Source organism: Thermobia domestica, chromosome 5, assembly GCF_964235325.1.
Source record: "Thermobia domestica chromosome 5, izTheDome1.hap1.1, whole genome shotgun sequence".
NCBI classification, from domain to species: Eukaryota; Metazoa; Arthropoda; class Insecta; order Zygentoma; family Lepismatidae; genus Thermobia; species Thermobia domestica.
The window spans coordinates 9,580,711-9,604,951 of NC_137458.1; the positions used below are offsets into that span (position 1 = coordinate 9,580,711).

The 24,241-nt window shown below is 35.5% G+C and overlaps 1 long non-coding RNA gene across 1 annotated transcript in view; it reads left to right on the plus strand.

Annotated features, from left to right (window-relative positions):
- Positions 1–337: 337 nt before the first annotated feature.
- Positions 338–24,241, plus strand: part of LOC145684586 (uncharacterized) — a 1,210,652-nt gene continuing 1,186,748 nt past the window's right edge. Inside the window, exon 1 of the long non-coding RNA XR_014131326.1 lies at positions 338–395. This is a non-coding gene — a long non-coding RNA (uncharacterized LOC145684586). The remainder of the gene's footprint in view (positions 396–24,241) is intronic.

The window sequence follows — 24,241 nt, forward strand, 5'->3', positions numbered from 1 at the left end:
AGTTTACATGAGCTAGCCAAGTAACAACGCCCCCTTGCGACACTTCGGCAAACCTCGTATTTCCCGCCTCAAATTAATATGGCGGTACTACGTCATAATCATGAGTGACTTTATTGCTAGGTTCCCAACCGGGGTCGCAAAATACAAGAAATGACACTTATTCTGAGCTGATTTGTGTTTCGACGGGCGACATGCATTACTAGAAACAGATGTAATGTAGTTCCTGTGCGAAGATACTGCTTTGGGAGGGGAGAAATGCGTTGAGAAAGGGCGACGCGAAAGATACTTGTGGGCGCGTCATGAGTAGCAGACTTTTCTCTCGATTCCTGTTCGTCAGTTTTGTTTTTGTGTCCTTCCGATTTGTGTTTGTGTGGCGTCGGGAAAGCTTCGTATAGGTATGTATTCAGTATTTTTGCTTCTTTTTGCCACAAGATGGAAGCTGACGACATGTGTGGAGTGAACAAAAACAATAGCCATCGTCCTTCAATCGCTCCCCAAATCACTAAGTAATCCGGCCGCATGTACTGCTGGGACGGTTCACCTTTCCCCGCTTCACCCCTCTGAGCTCGTCGTATCCCATACAGCACCGGGCTCACTTCATTTGTTTTTCCGATACTGCGTGATATCCAGCTGATCTTGAAATGTACTTCGCGACAGTTATTTCAATTAATTATCACAAAAAATGTTATTTGGTTGTTTTAAAGGATTATTCCTTTGTATTTTGTGTTCAGCATCCGAAAAGAAAATTACCAATATAATGTCACATACAAAAAATACATTTTTGCGTATTTATAAACAAGAAGAACCTTCCGATGCTAAAATTCAAAATAATCAGCCAGTTTCTTTGTGTATCGAAGCGTTCATAATTTCGATTAAAATAATATTATATATGGTTGTGTTAAGTTTATAGAATGACATATCAGTTTGTTGGACAGTATACAGTTTTATTTCGCGACATCTCTTATCATCATGATGGGGAAATTTGTGATAAACGTGTAATTTTTTAAAAAAAGTAATAGAGCACGTTATTATATATATTTTTAAATCTATCATAAATACGTCACAAATGTGTCTTTTTTTTTTAAAGTTCTAAATATAAAGCCTTTAGAGAGAAAAAAAGTATCAAATAACTTGAAAAATACCAGCAACGTCACTGTATAAGAAGGGGGAAAAAATTGTGTTGTGATCACTTTTTTAAACTTCCTTATGAGCAAACATTTCCGTATAAATGTGTGTGTGTGTGTATATATTTATACAGTTTCGGTCGTGCGATTCCAGCGCCAACTAGTGGTATCAGAGAAGATGCGTAGTAGTGTGTGGTGTGTGTTCTCTAAAAATAGCATCGTGTAGACCGTATCACCTCACTCGTGCTTTGGCATTGAATCCGGACGGATATCGAAGGGGCGACATGAAGGGAAAAACCCAAAAAGAGAGGGGAAGAGAACATACATAGAGCGAAAAACGATCAGATAATAGTTCTTATAACAGTCCAAAGAAGTCGGTAGGAAGTGCCATGGAAAAATATGTATCTTTAAAAAAAAAGTTTGACATCGAAATTGGGCCTATGCTTTGAGTGAAATATGGTCCTTTTTTAAAATTTCTTTTTTAAAACTGCAGCAGCTTTTTTTTCTAAATTTAAAAGAAGTTGAGCTTGAGATGAAAAACAGCTCGAAAGTCGATTTGTTTATAGCACATTGGTTTCTTCTTCATAATTGACAAATGTGTTTTCACTACGTAAGTCACTCGGAAATGTGCAAAAAAGATATACCTGCAGAACGTATTTGATACTGAGTTCCATTATAAATGAAACAGTCTCAACTTTCTAAAATATATGTATGCTAGCAGAGGCGTCTGTTTAGGGAAGTCACACTAGTAAAAATTAAAGCATTATTACTTGAAAATAAGAGGAGAAAAGGCATTTAATGTGCTAATTGTTTTACGTAATATTTAATGTATTAAGTTAGTTTTCTTCCGTTCAAAGCAATAACATTTTATTACTTTTTTTTACTGGTGTGACTTCCCTCTTGAGCCGCCTCTGCAAGCAAATTAGTCCTGAAAACCCTTCCAAAACCTCGCCAGTATAGTGTCACCCAAGTATAAGTAGATCTTATTTACTTTTGGGAGGTGAGGGGCATAAGACAGGGATTAAATTCAGAATGACGCCTGAAGCCTCCGCACCAATTTTAGAAGTAGAACCACGGCTCCCTGTCTAATTCTCAAGTTAAAACTAAACACAGTTGATCTGATCTCAAATATTACTATTTGAAAATATGTATTTTGTAGTAAATTTCAACAGCACACTATAAAAATAAAACACTATTTAAACACTTTTAGTACAGATGTTGAAGGAAAATTGATGAAACAGTATTTATAAAGTGTTCTTTGTGTGTCCAAAAGCGTTTCTTCTCTAAAACCAGGCAGTATATAGGATGATTTAAAACACTTCTCCGCAAACAGTTCGAAAACAAAGTGGTGACATACATTTTACATATTTTGTACATATACCTGGGATATACTTGGACAACACAGAATGTAAAAGGGGTGAATATATGTACTCTGGAGGTGTTCAAAGAAGTGTCGGCAGTGTGCACAATGTCCAATTGTGTCTAAAAGTAGTTTATGTATGTTTTGTAGTGTAGGACACTATACACATTACCGACACTCTTTGAGCACCTTCAGATTGCACGTATTCACCCCTTTTGGATACTGTGTTTTCCAACTATGTCTAAGATATATTTGCGAAATGTGCCATTACTTTGTTTCCGAACTGTTTGCCGAGAAGAAGTATTTTAAATATGTTATACTAGATATTGTTTTCTTGAGAGTTAACGCTTTTGGACACGTGAAGCACACTTTATAAACACTATTTCATCAGTTTTGCACCTCAACATTTGTACTAAAAGTGTTTAAATGGTAATTTTTTTTTTTTTTACAGTGTATCAGATATGAGTCACTGTATTGCTTAGCTCTCTTCGTCTCCCTCCATATACACCATATTTACAGTATTCATCAGTGGCGGATCCAGGGGTGCGATCGACCCCCCCAGAAGACGAAACTTTATTTTATATATAAATAAACCCCATCCCAGAGTTTGGAGCTCTTAAAAGTAGCTCTAAGTAGCAGTATTACAACCCACTGCCCTCCCAGAAGTCCGTCCTAGATCCGCCCCTGGTATTCATTCAATATTTAATTCATTAAAGCCAATTGTTCTAAAGCACTAACGGTTACATGATTTAAGTTTTGCTTTCACGAGAAAATAATACAGCGCCCAGCCGCCTTGCAATCTAATTACGTTAAAACACATCATCTCCGAAGTGAGACGTAGGCTTGCTAACTGGAGAGAAGCGACTGTTAATAGTGTTCCCCACGACATATGACAAGATAAAATTTATTGTGACAAGGTACAAAACGAGGCATAGCGCTTCCAATAGAAACATAGACCTATACCGTATACTTTCCGAAACGAGACAGCACGTTCACGCCTCTTCCTTTTTGAGACGAAACAGCCCCAAAGCACGTCTCATGGGCAATGCTAATCGTTAACAAGATGAACACCATTCCTCCCCTACCCAAATTTCGCATGCACTAATGGTGGACAGGTTAGGAAAAAAAACTAAGCAGCCTATCACAATCGCCAATTGCAGAGAAACAATCGCCGAGAAAAACACTTCTACCATAGATGTCAATAGAGTTGAATAACGCCTAGTAATATGCAACCATTCTCACACGTCCATTAGTCAAGTTGTATAAGTTACAGGACAATTTGTAAAGAAGCTATTTTCTCGAAATATCGATATTTACATAATCAGTGTTGCAGGAGTCGACCTCACACAATTATTTTCTTTCACGTAGGAATAAGAGAGGACTCATTAAAGGAAGTGCAACTGTTTACCCTACAAGTTTGTCACTCGAAAACTTACATAGTAAGAAAAAATACTAATTTTAATTGATAAAATTCCTTTATTTATCAGGACTTAATTTACTGGAAATAGTTCTATATATAGCGCATTAAATTGTATATATCAATCGTTAAACACTTAATGAGCGTTTTGAAATCTACTCTATTGATCTAAATGAAATGAAATTATATGAAATCTCTAAGTTTTACGTCCCACAATTATGCCGAAAAGGCTAAAGCAGATGGTGATGATGAGAAATGAATGAGATGGTGGAATGAAGAAAGTGAGAGGAAACGAGGAACCCTGACAAAACCCACGCACACAGTATTTGTCCAGCACAAAACTTACTTTCTTAGTGCGAGCTGGGATCGAACCAAGGACCCCATGTACCAGAGATAAGGATCTATCACTGAGCCACCGCGGCCCTTATGCCCTGTATCCTGAGGGAGACTGTGATTAAAATAAGTGAATGATGATGGAAGAATTGTTGGAATGAGAAATTCGGAGGAAAGCGGAGTACCCCGATAAAACCTATGGACATGGTGTTGTCCACCACAGGCTTATTTGACTGTAAATCGAACCAAGGACTCCACGCACCAGAGGCAAGAGCTTTACCACTGAGCCACTCTGCTTCTTTGTATTGAGCGTTACTTGTAGAATTCTAAAAAGCGAGATACAATGGTACCATTTTCTAAGCGCTATGGAATGAAAGTGTAGCAGTTCGATTACATCTGATATAACGCAATAATTCCAGAACCTGAAATAATCACACAATGGACCAACACAATTTCTACACAAACATGTTTAAATGAAATTACAGTTAAAACATTAGGGAAATTGGCGACAAATTAACAACAAAGGAAAGTGGAGTGAAAGAAAGTCTACCAGGACCTATATATTTAAAGATATTAGATCAACATTCAACTGGTGTAACTCAGAGAAAACTAAAAAAGAAAAAGAAAAAGAAAAAAGAGATTCAATCATTATAGCAGTCTTTCGGATGTAAAACAAGGAACTCATAACTAGAAAGGAGTTTTATATCTAGTATATGATCGCTTAATATCGTCAAATGTGCGAATACCATTGCATCTAAGCTACTTGTATCAAAAGCTTTCAAAATATCGAATTTTTTAAAAGGTGTAAATCAATTTAATTTTGGAATATTGATATCTGTGTCAGGATACAGGGTGTACCAAAAGTCTGTGAAAATAGGTCAATTGTGTTATGGATAAGGATACGAGAAAATGGAAAGTTGGAAATAGGTCGTTTTCAATTTAAAATCGTAGATTTTTTACCAGCCGTTTGGGCTGCATACTGCTAAGACGCCTACGCTAAATTAAAAAGCAACGTTTTCAGTTCAACAGGCTGTTCCAATTAGGGATGGTATCGAGACGAGACGAGACGAGACCTTGTACAGTCTCGGTCTCGTCTCGGTTGATAAATAACGGTCTCGGTCTCGGTCTCGTCTCGAGTAAAAAATCACCGTCTCGGTCTCGGTCTCGTCTCGGTCAACAGATGCTTGTCTCGATCTCGGTCTCGGTCTCGAGTACCAAGTCTCGGTCTCGTCTCGAAAGTCTCGAAAGTCTCGAAATAAATAGTGTGAAATTCAAACAGTAAAAGTATTATTCTCGTACAGTCTGTCGTTTCCGCTTATTTTTTCCTTTCATTTTGAATTAAAATTATGGTATGGTATACCTCTTCATAGCTAATTTGCTTGTGCTAATGCTTTCCATGCTCGTATTCCAGGTTCAATCATTAGTGGGTGTATCACCCTGAAACCCTAATAGAACCCATATTTCACTTTCAGCAATAGACTTTGTCTCATATAGCCTCAGTACTGCATATACAATTAAACTCTATTAAATTAACTCCAGTACTATACAGTAGTTTATTTCCTTCCTTTGAATCAGAATTGTTCAATACCTCCTAACGGATAACGCAGCACATAGCAGCACGAATGTATTTAATCGTATCGAAATTAAAACTTTACAATTTCTCATTTATTATTCAATACAATCTGCTTTGGCTGTCATTTTTAAAAACAGAATATAACTTTCATTATCTTAACAAATAGGGTAAATTATTACTACAATATACGTATTTTGTTTCAAATTGATGAAATGCTTTATTACCGTTTCACATCTCCGTGTTTAATGAACACTTTATAACACGAACGTCCTGAACCTTGTGGTTGGAGCTACTACACTCATCTTTGCTCTGTGAGGTCTCAAGTTGGATCACAAAACAAGTTAGATTCAAAGTCCGATGTTTCGCATAATTCGCGTCTCATTTTAAGTGCATTCTGTTTCTTATACAAGTTCATAAGGTCGTAATGCATACGTAAGCACATATCCAGTGCCGTAACATAGATTAATCTTATTCCTGAGCTCTCAACGGTGCATGCAATCTTTATTCGAGAAAACTAATCTTGCGTTCATTACGTTGAAATTTTATATTGATTAAAAATTACTTGCGAAACATGGACATACATATTATATAAGTATATAGGTAATTCGAGTTATCTGTATCTATTTTTTTCTCACTCGCCAAAAGAAGTGATTCTTAACTTTCTAGTTTTATTTTATATTAATTTTCGTAGTTTTGCTGCAACATGACGGATTGAATAGTCAAAAATATTTTTTTCGCTCTATGACTCTCATTAAATTTTGGATCCATTTTTACCCTACCTTACCTAGTAAAAGTTATATATATAGTCTTAGTTGAGGAACCAGTTTGACGCTTATGTAAAATTACGAAATTATGACTTGGTTTAGTTTACCTCCGATATTGAGATATAATAAAATCATCACCATCATCATAATCAACCATTATCAATTCATTGTTGGATGAAGGTCTTTCCAAGTCTTCACAACTATCTAACTTGGGCAATTCTTTTCCAGGTTACTCCTCAGTAGCTCTTGATTTCGTCACACCTTCTTGTATGCGGAGGTTTCCTAGGCCGTTTTTGTCTTGTGGTGTCCAGTCTAGAATTGTTTTCGTCCGTCGATCATAATTTCTTCTTGCAGTACGTCCAGCACATTTTTCAGCTCATATTAAATTATTTCATTAGCATCATCAGTATTCATTTCTACGTATTTGGGCTACAAATAGTTCGAATTAGCTACTTTCGGAGTACAGACACGCTACTTTTTAATCTTCGGATCTGACAACACTAACTGAATTATTTAAATCAACATAATGTGAGAACCCCCATTTGGTCTAGCCACTCTTGATTTCGATTCGCGTGATCTGGAGTTCGATTTCCGGTAGGGGTAAAGTTGAAGGTCCAAAGTGGTTCGGATTCCACTATAATCATTAGCTCCACGTCTCCTTTAGCCGCTCTAGCATAACTGTGGGACATTAAACTAAAACGAAACAAAAGAAAAGTGAACACTGTGTATTACTAACTGTAAGTCCTTGAATAATTGCATATAGCTATTTGGTATGGATCGAGTATGAGGTGATCGGTGGTCAAACTAAAGCAAGTGAAATGTAATTAGTGTGTAATTAAAACTTTTAATTAAGCACAGTCTTAATCTAAAGTGTACACCAGGCCTAAGGCTTAGGGGGAACAACTAGTGTTACTGAAAATGTATCAGTTACATTTAATTTCAGTTACAATTTCCATTTACATGTTAAATAACTAAATTAGAAATATGTAATACTTTACGTAGCGCAATTTGAGAAAATACAACTTTATTTTGCTTTTAGCAACATTGCTTGTTTATCTAGTGATATTGCAGAATATCTAGAAGAATTTCCCAACTTGTTACAAGATTTCAGCATTTTTAATATATATATATATCGCAGATCATAGAGGAGATCTATAGGGATTATAGCCCCCCTTAACGCTCAGGTATACACTGGATAAAATGGGTTTCAATCCTACTTTCTTTACACTGGATAAAGCAGCAAACCATGGCTTAGCCCCTCCTTTGATCATATACTGGGGTCCGCGGCTCTCTCTCTCTCTCTCTCTCTCTCTCTCTCTATATATATATATATATATATATATATATATATATAGAATGGCCCATTTTAATCTTTCCACGGAGATATCTCGAAAACGGTTGAACATAAATGAACCGAACAGAAACTCAAATAGGAAATGCCATGGGGCACACTGTTGTTTTCGCGGCGCTTCCCGGGGCCGCCCTTCATGGGGTACCAGGGCCAAACTTTAAAATTTTGAATGGAAACATGGGACGAGTAGATAGATCTTTAAAAAGTATCGTTCCATAGATCTTTAAAAAGTAAAAAGCGTTGTGGCAAAAGACTTTTCATATTGATCACCGTATTCAAGATGGCCGCCAAGACATGGTGCCTGTATCTGATAAAACGTCCAGTACCACTAATATGAAAACAGTTGGAGATAAACGAACAGTCAGAAAGTGAAACAGGAAAAGCATGGGGCGCGTCGAGTAATGCTCTCGCAGTACTCCCACGGCTGCCTTTCAAGGGGGCCAAACTTAGAAATTTTGAACCGAAATATGGGTCAAGTGATACGTTGTTGGATAAATTTTGAAACACTAAACAGTATGGTATCAAAACATTTTTCATATGGGTCACCGTTTTCAAAATGGCCGCCAAGACATAGTGCCTGTATCAGATAAAACGTCCAGTACCACTAGACCTCTTACATGAAAATAGTTGGAGATAAATGAACAGAATAAAACTCGTATAGGAAAGCACAGAGGAGGGTATTTATCATTCCACTTCTCGAATATAATGCAACGGAGAAAAAGATTATTAAAGTATAATTAACATGATGCAAAAGGGGAAATGATAGAAAATTATCTTTCCGATCTCTGTCCGTAAGTGGGTGAAGCGGGAATGAATGGAAAAATCTCAAATGAGAACCTCACTTTTATTTGCAATAGATATGGTTTGTCTGAAGCACTTGTGTGTACAAATGACTGGTACTATAATGAATAAAAATAAAGTGAAATAAGGTGAAATTCAAGTTTAACAACATTTTGCCCGCCCCTGATAATTTAACGCAATGCGTGAAAGATTTTGGGGACATATCTGCATCAGTATGTACCGTTTCGTTACTAAGGATCTCAACTGAAATTACTGTTGAAAGTTATTCGGAATGTAACAGTGGACATCTCAGTGAAACTCATATCCTATCACATGCAAGAAGACAGACAGAAAGAAAAGAAGAGAACCAATATCATGCAGACGACTGTTGAACAAAACCAACGTTTGTAAACATTGTTCTAAAATTGCATTGTTCGACAAATTGGTTTCGCATTTCAGTTGATTCATTTTTGCATCAAACCATTGCCCGCAATCAAAATGGAAGGTACCATTTAACAAGAATTTTACGCACTTTATCCCATTACAGAGACATTTATCTCTTATAAAAACACATTTCAAATAACTTTGTTTCGTAGATACAATTTGCAAAAACTAAGGCTCTCATTTGCAATTTCACCGATCCTTCCCGCTTCACTCACTTACGGAGTGAGGTTAGGGTAAATTTCTAGGAGTTAGATTTCTTCCTTTCCATTATGGCACTTTCACTCTAATCATCTTTTCGATTGTTGCAACATTCCCGAGCTACAGAATGATTAATACCCTCTGTGATTTCCTATTCGAATATTTGTTCGGTGTTTTCATATTAGTGATACTGGACGTTTTACCTGATACAGGTACCATGTCTTGGTGGTCATTTTGAAAACGGTGACCCATATGGACGATCTTTTGCAACAGGACTATTTAGTTTTTAAAGATATGTTGAACGAGGTATCACTCACCCCATGTTTCCATTTACAATTTTGAGGTTGCGCCCTGATGCCCCATGAAGGGTGGCTCTGGGAGCCTCCGCGACAATATCAAACGATATGTCACATGACATTTTCTATTTGAGTTTTTGTTCGGTTCATTTATGTTCAACCGTTTTCATATTAGTGGTACTACACGTTTTACTGTATCTGATAGAGGCAACATGTCTTGTCGGCCATTTTGAACATAGTGCTCGATATGAAAGATCTTTTGCCACAACGATTTTTAGTTTTTCAAGGTCTATTGAACGAGGTACCACTCACCCCTTGCTTCCATTTAAAATTAAAGTTGGGCCCCCGGGAACCTATGCAGGGCGAACCTGGGTGGCACCGCGACCATATATATATATATATATATATATATATATATATATATATATATAGAGAGAGAGAGAGAGAGAGAGAGAGCAGCGTTTCCCAACCGGTGTGCCGCGAATGGGCCGCTGGTGTGCCGCGAGGAAATTGAAACAAAATTATTAATTCTATAGCAACCAAATTGCAAGACAAGAAATATGTAAATGAAAATATAAAAAAAAACTGTAAATTTTATATTTCTATTTCGCATTACTATGAATACCTACAATGGAAAAAATTACTGTAATTGTAATATACTTTATTATTGTACCTGCATTACTCTGTAACTGCTAAAGCTGTGCAGCTAATAAAAAAATATTTCTTGTCATTGTTATGACCATTATTGTTTCTTTGTTGTTGCAGATTATTTCATAACTTGAAATTTTAAAATATCATTCAATCTTTTCTACAAAGTAAACATGCATGCAAATTACCTACATTTGTGTTTTAGAAGTGCAATATATTTGTTTGTTCGTTCGTTATTAAGTGACCTTCCTTCTTAGTAAAAGATTGGATAAAGTTTTCGAAAAAAAAAAGTATATTTTTAAAAGCCTGAGTCCTATATTTCATTGCAATTGTTTTCTAGTTTTAAATTAGAATAAAAAATAAGCATAAAAAGCCGTGATTGAGCTTTCTTCTGTGTGAGATCAGTAATCACAGAAAAAAATACCACGGTATTTTATATATACAAATTATAGTATCTATGAGTGTGCCGCGAGACTTCAAGTTACACCCGTAGTATGCCGCAACTTGAAAAAGGTTGGGTAACGCTGATATATATATATATATATATATATATATATATATATATATATATATATATATATATATATATATATATAGAGAGAGAGAGAGAGAGAGAGAGAGAGAGAATTCTATTTGCATCAGCAGTGGATTTTGTTTCCGGAGAGGTTTGAGGAACGAGTAAGAAACATTTGCGTTATACGTGCAATGCAAAAAATTATCACAAATTTACTTCGGTAGGGGTTTAAGCCCGATAACTACCCCCTAAATACGCCAATGTACACCAGTCAACCGTTATCATATTATCTAACACAGCAACGAAACAAATTTTGAGTGAAGACAATTTTAGTATCTATCAATATCAATATTCGAGACGAGACCGAGACTTTCGAGACTGACCTAAGTCTCGTCTCGATTTATAGAGGTCTGTCTCGATCTCGGTCTCGTCTCGGTATTTAAAAGTATGTCTCGGTCTCGGTCTCGTCTCGGTATATAAAAGTCCGTCTCGGTCTCGGTCTCGTCTCGGTATATAAAAGTCCGTCTCGGTCTCGGTCTCGTCTCGATAATTCGAGACGAGACCGAGACGAGACCGAGACTAGTCTCGGTCTCGGTACCATCCCTAGTTCCAATGGGAAGTAAGGAATATGACAAATGACCTAAGTAACGGGTACGAGCAACATTTTCAGTTCAACGGCTGTTCAAATAGAAAGTAAGGACATGAAAAATGACACGAGAAAAGTGGACGAGCAACGATGTCAGTTCAACAGGCTGTTCGAATGAAACACGAAAAATGATGCGAGAAACATGGCAAGCAACGATATCAGTTCAACAGGCTGTTCGAATGGAACACGAAAAAGTGATGCGAGAAACGTGGCAAGCAACGATATCAGTTCAACAGGCTGTTCGAATGGAACAGGAAAAATGATGCGAGAAACATGGCAAGCAACGATATCAGTTCAACAGGCTGTTCGAATGAAACACGAAAAATGATGCGAGAAACATGGCAAGCAACGATATCAGTTCAACAGGCTGTTCGAATGGAACACGAAAAATGATGCGAGAAACATGGCAAGCAACGATATCAGTTCAACAGGCTGTTCGAATGGAACACGAAAAATGATGCGAGAAACGTGGCAAGCAACGTTATTAGTTCAACAGGCTGTTCGAATGGAACACGAAAAATGATGCGAGAAACGTAGCAAGCAACGTTATCAGTTCAACAGGCTTTTCGAATGCAACGTAAGGGCACGAAAAGTAACGCGAGGGACGTGGACATTGTTGTGTGAAGGAACCTAGAACATCTTGAATCCTTTTCCCAACAATGCTGTATTGTTGGTATGATGAGGGTCAAAGTAAACAGCCTGTAGAATTGGCAATTGCTTTTTAATTTAACATAAGGCGCCTTAGCAGTATGGAGCGCAAACAGCTGATTATATTAGAAAGATTGCGGCATTTTAGATTGGAATATACTCATTTCCAACAACTTTTCTGTCTTTCCATTATTCGTATTTTAACTCATAACGAAGTTGACCTATAAACTTCGGACTTTTGTTACATCCAGCATTGATATATCGCAGATTTGTAATTTGAGACTACTGGAAAACTGGATAAAATAGACAATTTTCTTTCCATTTTTTTAAGCGCAGTAACACTGATCTTTATACAGGGTAGCCCAAAAGTAGATATACAGTCCCGTACTGATCAACTCATTGCTATATCATATCTTATTGTTATCCACCAGGTAGACTTAGTTTCTTCGTAATTTGTTCTTAATGTCTTTTTACTTATATCTTAAGCTTGGAACAGCCGAAGTAAATAAACCTATAAGCTAAAATGTTATACTTGATCAATGCAGGAGTGTATACCTACTTTTGGGCCACCCTGTATAATATATAAAATAATATAGAATACTAATGGAGTTTAACAGGAAAATATATCCACAGATGACATATATACTAACCGAAAGAACTTGCTGGGCTGAACAAAATGATATACATGAATAAAAAGCATCATGCGTAGTTTTCGAAATCATGGAGTGCAAACAATTACTAAAAATTAATCGTGTAAGAAAACAATTTCAGTTATTAAAGTAAAATAACTCTCATTGAGCTGTTCACTATGATACATGCAACACGACAGAAAGTAATACGGTTAATGCGATATAGCATAAACTTATCATCTACATATTAAAATGCTAGGTTTATATGTTTATGGTCAAGAAAAGCTTATATGTTTGGTTCCAATCTCTTCGACAATGAGATGTCGAAAACCACAAGCGCTAGAAAATTGCCGTTTTCTCTACTCGATTCCAAATTCTGTGTAGATTGTCCAGTTCTAATTGAATATTTAAAAAAAAAACTTGGCCGTTATTTCTTTATTACGTTTTTTTAGGGGTACACTGGAAGCATCATATCCTACGAGTTATACATTCCAACACAACATAATCGTATATGGGATTAGTATATCTCTCAGGCGTTTGTTTCATGGCCAAATGATAATGATAACCGAAGGATAACCATTTCTCCAGTCTAAGTTGAATCTTTATTGTTTGGAGTGTTTTGTCTAATGAACACCATATAGGTATCATTGGCATTATAATTAATTGTGTGTGTAATGTATTTGCTTATTACATACTGCATGCAAGAAGAAAGAAAACACTGATCATACGTAAATTAAAAACTCCAAACGGAAGTAGGCTCAAATCTTGCAAATGGTGCAGGATATTGAAAAAATAATCGAAGAAAATCTCCCCTTGATGGTACCCCGTGCACAGACAAACAGACATTTTATATACTATATGAAGAAGGTTTGCCAAAGCAGAATCCTTAAATTTCTTGAGATTTATCACTGGAGAATTTAGTTAAATTTGTAATGTTAATTGCTTCTTGAAGTCTTTGTGAATCAATTGTATATGATTGTAGATTACTTTGTAGTAGTGTCAGAACCCTCTCAACTTAAGACACATCGTTTGTTAAATCTTATATTATATATAGTGTCATACAAAAAGTCTCCGCGGTTTTTTGGTACATTTTTGAACAAAAAATTTCTTTATTGAAAAACAATTTTAATCAAGTACATATTAACCATTATTATCTATAACCTTATTAATATAACCACAGAAATTCTACAGCGATGGAATTATCTATAACATTATCTATAACCATTATTTTCGGTTAGCCTCATAATCCATCGCTTTAGAATTTCTGTGGTTTATCTCTCCAAGTGATTTTCAGTTGCGATTCGGTTGGCCATTTTTTTACCATAAAGAGAGTTTTGCAGAGACTGAAAGAAATGGTAGTCAAACGGTGCAATGTCCGGGATATATGATGGATGCATCAAAACGTTCCAACAATGTTCCGCCAATTTGTTCTGAGTCTTCAAAGATGTGTGTGGTTTCGCATTGTCATGATGGAACACAACTCTGGATTGTCGGCAAAAAAGGTTTTGTTGAGTGTTTGGTGGGATTGGAAGGGAATTGTCCATTATGAGCTGCTGCAACCTGACGAAACCATCAACTCGGTCCTGTACTGCGCACAACTCTACTGTTTGAACGAAGCAATCCAGGAAAAGCGACCAGAATTGGCAAACAGAAAGGAAGTTGTATTCCATCATGACAATGCCCGGCCACACACATCTTTGATGACTCGGAACAAACTGGCATATAGTCCGTACCTTGCACCGTCTGACTACCATTTGTTTCGATCTATGCAAAACTCTCTTGATGGTTAAAAAAATGGTCGACCGAAGATCCGCTGAAAATCACTGGGCCAAGTTTTTAGCCGATAAACCACAGAAGTTCTACAGCGATAGAATTATAAAGCTAGCCGAAAAATGGCAAAAGGTCATATATAATAATGATAAATAATTATATACTTGATTAAAATTGATTTTCATTAAAGATATGTTTTGTTCAAAAATATACAAAGAAACCGCAGGGACTTTTTACATGACCCTTTAGTAATATTTTTTTTAAGAACTGGAAACACTGATTTTCGAAATTTAGATGTTATTTGTTATTCAAGATGCAGAATGCTGAAGAAGAACTGTACACAAGACACGAAAAGCATAACATTTCTTCTAAAATTTCAAGTTAAGTTTGTTGTTTAAGTGCAATGAACACTGGCGAAGTTATTATATGTACTATGTGATTTACTTTATGTGTTAGTGACAACCAGCGATTAGTAATATACAGTGACGTATATAAGGGGGGTTAAGCCCGGAATCACCCCCCGGAATTCAATAAACTGTTTTAAAGTAAATGAAATATCTTGCAGAATTTTACATTTCCAGGAATAAAGTTAGCAAAGCCCCCATAAACAAAATCGTAAATAAGCCACAGGTAAGAAATAATAACCTCCCAAGAAGTATTTCATGTTTTCATTGTTATCTTAGAGTCCATTACCAGCTAAGTTAATTTAATCACGAACATTTAACAATATAAGTTAAATATTGATTTTCTTATTAAATACGAGCACAACATGATTGACAGCAAAGTCAATCGTTTAATTTTCGTACATTGTTCTACTCGTGTTATACAATACAAGATAAGAAAATATTACAATACGATAAGAGTTAATGGATACAACCTTTGGATTCGTAAATAAGCACACTTTTATCATTAAATCTCACTGATTCTTGTCAGGCCGGAAGCCAGCCCAAAAGTGTAGGGAGGGGTCAGGCTGAAGTTAGGGGGGGCGATCCAACAATATTATAGTTCATCGCCATATTATAGTTCATTTACAAGCCTACCGTGAAAATTTTAGGGGACAGCAAAATTTTAAGGGGGGCGGTCCCCCTAAGCCCCCACTGGATACGGGCCTGATTCTTGTTGTAAGGTAGTGAGTCATACAGAACCAGTTGAGAATGCTCGAAGAGCATTTCCGGAACGAACTTTAAAATCATTATTTTTTTTCGAAGTTCATATGAATTTATATATTAAATTTATTTGATTAAATTCAACAGATAATTCAATTAATAATGTAATCAATAACTAATGAAGGAATAACTAAAACGCAATAACTATTGAATCAATAACTAATGAAGGAATAACTAAAACGCAATAACTATTGAATCAATAACTAATGAAGGGATAACTAAAACGCAATAACCATTGAATCCATAACTAATGAAGGAATAACTAAAACGCAATAACTATTGAATCAATAACTAATGAAGGAATAACTAAAATGCAATAATTATTGAATCAATAACTAATGACGTAATAATTATTCAATAAATAACTGATATTGGTGTTGAATCAATATCGGTATTGATCAACACCAATATTATCTCTCTATGACTTACAGTGCCCGAGACATGGCTCCTTAAATCTCTCGGAATTGGGACTTTTTTTTTGGCCAATATCTTGGGAAGGTAAGAGTGACGTGAAAAATTCCATTACTTCTTTGAGATAGTTTTTGATGCTCCATCGAATGAAAGCCTGAAAATGGAAAAATTCGCAAATAACAGACAGACAGACAGACACATACACACACACACACTCACACACACACACACAGAGAGAGAGAGAGAGAGAGAGAGAGAGGGAGAGTTGAGCAACGAACTTTTCAAGTTTGTTGAATATAGCAAAAACAAATGTAACATTTCTAAAGAGCGTTTGTGCTTCTTCCGCCATCTTTAGACACAGTATAATTTGAAAATTTTTAAGTTTATCTTTGATGGAAACATTGGAAACTTCGGTATACTTGAAAAATTAACCAAAGGAAAGAATAAAGTTTAAAAATAAGAAAGACAGAGGGGGAGAAGTATGATAAAAAAAAAGATAGCAAAATAAGTGAAAGATAAAATAAGTGAAAGGTAGAAGACTGTTGGTTGCAACCGCCCGAGTTGTTGGAAGTTGTTCGTGAAGATCTTTTCGTAGAGGAAGGTGCCAAAACTTTGGTTTTTCTTTCCGTTGCAGTTTTATTTTCTTCTTCTACAATAAAAGAGGAGAGAGAGAGAACACTGGGAAAAGTGCCAACATGTGCTTGTCAACTGGCCTTGTGACGTAAGCAAAGGCTACAGAGTATTAAGTAGCGAAGGAACTAAAAAAAAAAAGTTAAAGCTGAATTTGATAAGGGAAAAGACGCAAATTCAATTAAAAATGGGTTAAACACGCCTATGATAAACTCTGTTTACTACGTACTACGTACCCAAATGTCTGCAAGAAAGAAAATAGTGTAGTTCCAACTACCCTCATCGTACACACACACACACACACAGACACCCCCCCCACACACACACACACAAACACAAAATTAGTGTTCAAGAGCAAGGACGTACCAACCTTTCCAAGAATGGAGAGGCAGAGTTGGAAGTTCTCTCGTAGAATAGAAAAGCGAAAGGTAATATAATACGCTATATTATTTTTTAAAACTCTATTTACAACATTACTGTAATAGTTGGCTTAGTTTTTTTTATTACTAGCTGAACTTGCGCTTTTGATAAAGTGGATACTTTCAAATATCTAGGATCAATATTAACAGACGAAAACCATATTCACGAAGAAATTAAATGTCGACTAAAAGCAGGGAATTCGTGTTATTATTCAGTTCAAAATATCTTGTCGTCGCGAATTCTGTCGAGGAATTTGAAGCTTAAAATATATAAAACGATAATCATACCTGTTGTTCGGTATGGCTTCGAAACATGGTCACTTACTCTGAGGGAAGAACATAGACTGAAAGTATTTGAGAACAAGATCCTGAGACGAATATTCGGACCCAAGAAGAACGGGAATGTGGAATGGCGGGAACTCCATAACGAGGCAATGCAGAATTTATATCGTTTACCAAACATTGTTAGGGTCTTCAAGTCTAGAAGGCTTACTTAGGTGGGCAGTTCATGTAGCTAGGGTGGAAGAAAGTAGGAACGCTTTCAAAGTCTTAATAACTGGAAGACCAATCGGAAAACGACCATTATGAAGACCTAGGCGCAAATGGGAAGAAAATATTAAGATGTATCTCTCAGAAATAGGAATACAAAGTAGAAACTGGATCCAGTTGAGTTGAGTTGATTTTAGTTTAGCGTCCCTTTCAGCAGCAAGGCTATATGAGACGTGGACCTACTGATTAACGTGGAATCCGAACCACATGAGCTCCCGCCGGGAATCGAACCAGGGTCTCCCAAACCAATAGCGCGTACGCTAACCGCTTAGCCACGAGGAAGCTCCTGGATCCAGTTGGCTAAGCATAGAAGTTAGTGGAGAGCTTTTATTAACACGGCATTGGAGCTCCGGGTTCCATAGGCCATAGAGTTAGTTATTTAGAACCTGCGCTATTAGCACACCACAGCGTCAATCTCCTTCCCACTTCTCACTATATCTGTGCAATCCCTTTGCGAACACAAGTAAAGGACCAGAAGACTCTAAAAGGAAGTGAATTGCTATAGAGAAACATATAAATGAAGTATTTTAATATATAGAATGCTGGGGTGAGTTTGGCTAACTTGGATACGTAATAGATGATACCGAATTCAAATATTTTTTCTTATAACTCTATTTATCCGAGTACGCCTCATTATGGGTCTACAAACCTTCGAACTTGCTAACTTACGATAGGTTTTATCATTCGGATTAAAGCAAAGCGCCTGAAATGCCCATCAACCCGCTATACGTAGCTCCTCTGCTGGTTGCCTTTCACAAGGGTATCAACCTTAACGTCCTTCTGGCAACATTAAACCAATAGCGTCAAAAGGGCGCCTAAAATGTAGAATAAAAAAAAAAATAAAGACAAGTATTTTTTTAAAAAAAAATGAATGAGAATTGGTAAATCTACACAAAACTTGGAATCGACCAGCCAGAAAAGCACCTTTCTAGCACTTATGGTTTTCGAGATCTCAATGTCGAAGGGATTGGCCACAAATATATAAACTTTTCTTGAGCACAAACATATAAACCTAGCATATTAATGTATAGATTATTAATTATTCTGCTTTTTGGCAAGTGCCTGGACTGTTCTTCTTAGTTTAAGCCTGGAAATGTTTCTTGATTTTCAGCTTCCTCTCTTAACTTCCAATATTTCTTCTACTTTTCAAATCATCTATTGCATGTGTCCTTATTATTCCTCGCTTTCCTTCCATCTTTCCTTCTATGGCGATATGAAGAAGACGATTTCTTCGAAAAATGTATCCAATCCAATTCGCTTTTCTACGAAGGATGGGGCTAGAAGCGTCCTCTTCTCTCTTATCCGTTTTAAAACATATTTGTTTGTTACTCTTTCTGCCCATTTTATCTTCCCCATCTAACCCTCCTTTCAATAACGAAGCTTTGTCATGACTATGTATATATCATAATCAGCACAGTGCTTCTTTATTTGGTTACACCGCATTCTATAAGGACGATTCCAAGGTCACTTCTTATCCTTGTTAATCCAATAAAGGATTGTTTTTGTCCATCGAACATGTCAAGTCCACTGCCAATTCATTGCCTTTTTTTTTGCGTCATTGCCTATAATATGCGTCATTTTTGTGATGTACACAGTATGTGATTCTTTTCCTATCTTTACGTGTAATTAATAGCACACTTATGTGCATATGTCGTTGTGTTGTCTGTATTCATTAAAAATAATTACACTTCATTTGCGGTTAATTAGAGTTTGGCGTCGTTCAGGACCGAGGCTATATGAGGTGGCTACCTACAAACTTAATGTGGAGTCCGAAACATGTGAGCTCCCACCTGGAATTTAACCCCAAGTTTGCCGCGCCCCAAGTTTGCCGCGCCTAATTGCGTTTTAAACAGAGTAATAATTTATTCTTCAGTGTGGAGATGATACTAATTGGAACACTCTCTAGCTTAGCTTAATGGTGCAGTTTCTTTATTTTTCGTTAATGTTGCCACCCATGAAAAATCAACTATCCCAAATAGGCAAAATTTCATTTTCAATACCGTATTTTCAATTTTTATTTTTGATTTCCTTCCGAAAGTTATTAAACAACACTTTCGTCTTTTCCATATACCGTACGTCCTTCCGTACATTTTCAACCCACTACTTCGCTCTTCAAAAACTTTTCTAACATGTCTTGTAGTTCTGAATTGCTGTTTGCGAAGAGAGTGATAGGATATGAGAACTGAAGGCTATTTCCAGTTCATATTCTACATATCCCTTTATCGTTCTAGTTGAGAGAACGAAACATATGTTGAAGTTAGTTGTAGAAGGCTTGAGAGAAATAAAATGAAATGGTCGTATCCTCTGCTTTATTTTTGCAGTCCTTGTGTATTAGTCTTTGCTATGTTTCTAAATTGGATTCTCAGATATTTTCAAATGTAGAAATATAGATGCCAAAAAATAATATTGATCGATACAACGATTCTGTGTATCGATAACCGATACTTAATGTTTTTCGATATTTTTCGATATTCGATAATTTAACATTTTAAATATTTTAATATTTGTTGAGTTGATTTTGAGTTTTACGTCCTGTTCAGCAGCGAGGTTATATGGGACGTGGACCTACTGATTAACGTGGAATCCGAACCACATGAGGTTCCGCCGGGAATCGAACCCGGGTCTCCCACGCCAAAGGCGCGTACGCTAACCGCATTTTGATATTCGATATTTCCGTGTTTTTATATTTCATATTTTGACAGCTTTAGTTATTTCGATTTTTCAGTGATTCGATGCTTTTCAATACATTGAAATTTTCCGATATTTTGAATGTTTATGGATATTTTTCATATTTCATTATTCAATATTTATGAATATTTTGGGATTCGATATTTCGATTAAATTTCGTTGTTTTACTGATATGGATTTTTGATGCCCAAATCTCGATATCGCAGGCAATATTTATACAGGAAAACAGAAGAATGTCGACCACTATGTTATTTACAAATATTGCCACAGCTTTTATTTGAAGTGAATGTTATCTTAATGCAAAATATATTGTTTGGAGATATTATCTACAACTTTCATAAAAGATAACGTTATGTCTTAATACAAAATATGTTGTTTGCAGGTGTTTTCTACACCGTCTTTATTTGAGTGAAAAAGGTTTTCTTTACATATGTTAACTACAAGTTTTATGTAACGACAATATTATATTAATGTTCAATGTGTTGTTTAGACATGCTATTTATAACTTCTATATAAAGGTAGTATTATCGTAATGTAAAATGTGTTGATTATAGGTGTTATAGATAGTTTTTTATATAAATATAATGATAACATTATTTTAATTTAAAGTATGCTGTTTATATATGTTACCTGTAACTTTTATATAAAATAAATATTATCTTATGGTATAATGTGTTGTTTACAAATGTTAATTTATAACTTCTATATTAAGGGAATATCATTGTAAATTGTATTGTTTACATATGTAATCCATAAATAAAAAGATTATTATCTATGCAAAATGTGGTCTACTTTCTCATCACCATCGTCAATACACTTTCGCAATTATTTATTTATTTATTTATTTATATATTTATTTATTTTTTGCAAAACGTGTTCAAGGTGTGAACGATCCAGCACAGCCATTGGATAGAGATTTGTGTTTTTCATAGACACATTATAGATTTATGTACGTTATAACTAAATCCATGAAAATCATGAGAACATGTCCACTCGATTGGTATGCATCGTTGTCACAATGTAATTGTCTTGGCTGAATTTCACAGTTATTTTGTATTTAAAAAATACATCTTGGAATAATACAGTTTCCGAGGATGGGGTATTTCCAGCGATTGGACACATGCAAGACATATATCAATCAACTCACCTTGACGGAAAATGTCGATCGGTACTGGAATTGATCATTTCCGGTATACGATACTCAGCACAGTTTCCGGAAGTGAGGTGTTTCCATCGATTGCACACACGCAACATATATCAATCAACTAGTCTTGACCAAGGAAAGCGGTCGGTATCGGAATTGAACACTTCCGTCGAATTTCTTCTGGCACACGATACTTAATAGTTTCCGAGGTAGGATATTTACAGCGATTACAATCGATCAGCACCTGAATTGGTCACTAACGGTACGCGGTACCTAATATAGTTTCCAGGTGTTTTTTTTTTCAGCGATTGCACACATGAAATATATGTATTAATCAACTAGTCTTGAAGAAATTATTCTATCGGTATCAGAATTGGTCACTTCCGGTCAACCGCTTCCGGTACACGGTACCTAATGCATTTTATGGGGTTGAGGATTCCAGTATCGATCAGTTTCTTTCATCAAGTCGAGTCAATTGGTATATATGTTGCATGTGTACAATCGCTGAAAACACTCCAGCCCCGGAAACAGTATTATTTCTCTACATCTTAAAATGATTGATTGAAATTTAAAGTCCCTTTTCAGCACTAAGGCTCCATGAGACAGATCCTACTACTTCCGGAGTAATCTTCACATCCGTGACAGTTACAGAAGAAAATGGTAAAATTTTAATAAATGAGAAACAAAAATAATTAATGAAAATAATTAAACGAAAAAATATTTTCTACAAAGAATTAACGACCATGCCACTCGTAAAAAGAGCCCATGTTTGGGTAAATTTCTAATCGTGGTCTTTATACCAATAGCACTTTTTATACTAATTTGAAGGTGTTGAATCCAGTATCTTTTTTAATATTAATTTGAAGGTGCTGAATCCAGTGGCACTTTTTATACTAATTTAGAGGTGCTGAATCCAATGGGGCTTATTATACTAATTTGAAGATGCTGAATCCAATGACCCTCTTTATACTAATTTGAAAAAGAAGATGTTGAATCCAATGGCACTTTTCATACTAATTTCAAGGTGCTGAATTCAATGGTACTTTTTATACTAATTTGAAAAAAAAAGTGTTGAATCCAATGGCACTTTTTATACTAATTTGATGATGATGATTACAATGGCACTTTGTATATTGATTTGAAAATGCTGATTTAAATGGCAGTTTTTATACTAATTTAATGGTGCTGAATCCAATGGGGCTTATTATACTAATTTGAAGATGCTGAATCCAATGGAACATTTTATACTAATTTGAAAGAAAAATCGGTGTTGAATCGAATGGCACTTTTTATACAAATTTGACGCTGAATTTAATGGCACTTTTTATACTAATTTGAGAAAAAGGTGTTGAATTCAATGGCATTTTTATACTAATTTCAAGAATCTACTGGTACTTTTTATACTAATTTGAAGATGGTGAATTCAATGCACACTTTTTTTTTTTTTTTTTTACTAATTTGAAGGTGCTGAATTTAATGGAACTTTTTATACTAATTTGAATGTGATAAATCCAATGGCACTTTTTATACTAATTTGAAGGTGCTGAATCCAATATCACTTTTTAATATTAACTTGAAGGTGCTGAATCCAGTGGCATTTTTTTCTAATTTAAAGGTTCTGAATACAATTTCCCTTCTTCTACTAATTTGAAAATAAGGTGTTGAATCCAATGGCACTTTTTATACTAATTTGATAATGATGATTCCAATGGCATTTTTTAAATATTGATTAGAAGAAGCTGATTCCAATGGCACTTTTTATACTAATTTGAAAGTGATAAATTCAATGGCACTTTTTGTACTAATTTGAAAAAAATACTGATGAATCCAATGAAACTTTTTATACTATTTTGAAGGTGTTCAATCTAATGGCACTTTTTATACTAATTTGAAAAAAAAAGTGTTGAATACAATGGCACTTTTATACTAATTTGTAGGTGTTGAATTTAATGGCACTTTTTATACAAATTTGAAAAAAAAAAGCTGTTGAATTCAATGGCACTTTTATACTAATTTAAGGAAGCTGATTCCAATGGCAATTTTTATACTGATTTGAAGATGCTGATTTCAATGGCACTTTTTATACTTGTAGAAGTATTCGTATGCAATACGTCTGTTATATAATAAATTATCAATCTATTACTTTACGCTATTTTCTTCAAATTTTAGAACGTGATCATGGTGTTTTGTAGTCGAGGGGTCTGAGGGGTTCGGCTGATAATCCTGAAACAAAACCAATCGTCAATTCGAGTATCATTCAACATCAGATATGGAGTGGGTCAAGATTTGTGAATAGGTCAGTGGGTCGTGTGTCAACAGAACATGACCCACTGCGGCCCACTATGACCCTTCGACGCACCGTGCTCAGTGCATTGTAGACAGCATCTTCTGGACACTGGTAAATTTTCTTCTTTTTATTTTCAAAGCCTCATATTTTTCCTATTTCGTTTGTTTCTATTTACTTTTCTGAGATGTGTATATTTAAGTGAAAATAAAAGCTTTAAGTACTTTTGAATATTGATATTTGTAACTTTAATAATAGCAATAGGGTTTAATATTTGGCTATCGAGACACAGCCAAATTTTACACTATTTTCTCTCTATGCTGGCCTATTGTACCTTGATTTGAGACTCAAATTTCATTCTATTTTCCACTGAAAAGTATCTGTAATTCAATAAGGAAATGATTATATGAGACGTTGAATGGCAAAGTGGCATAAGTCACTTTTGAGACATTTTG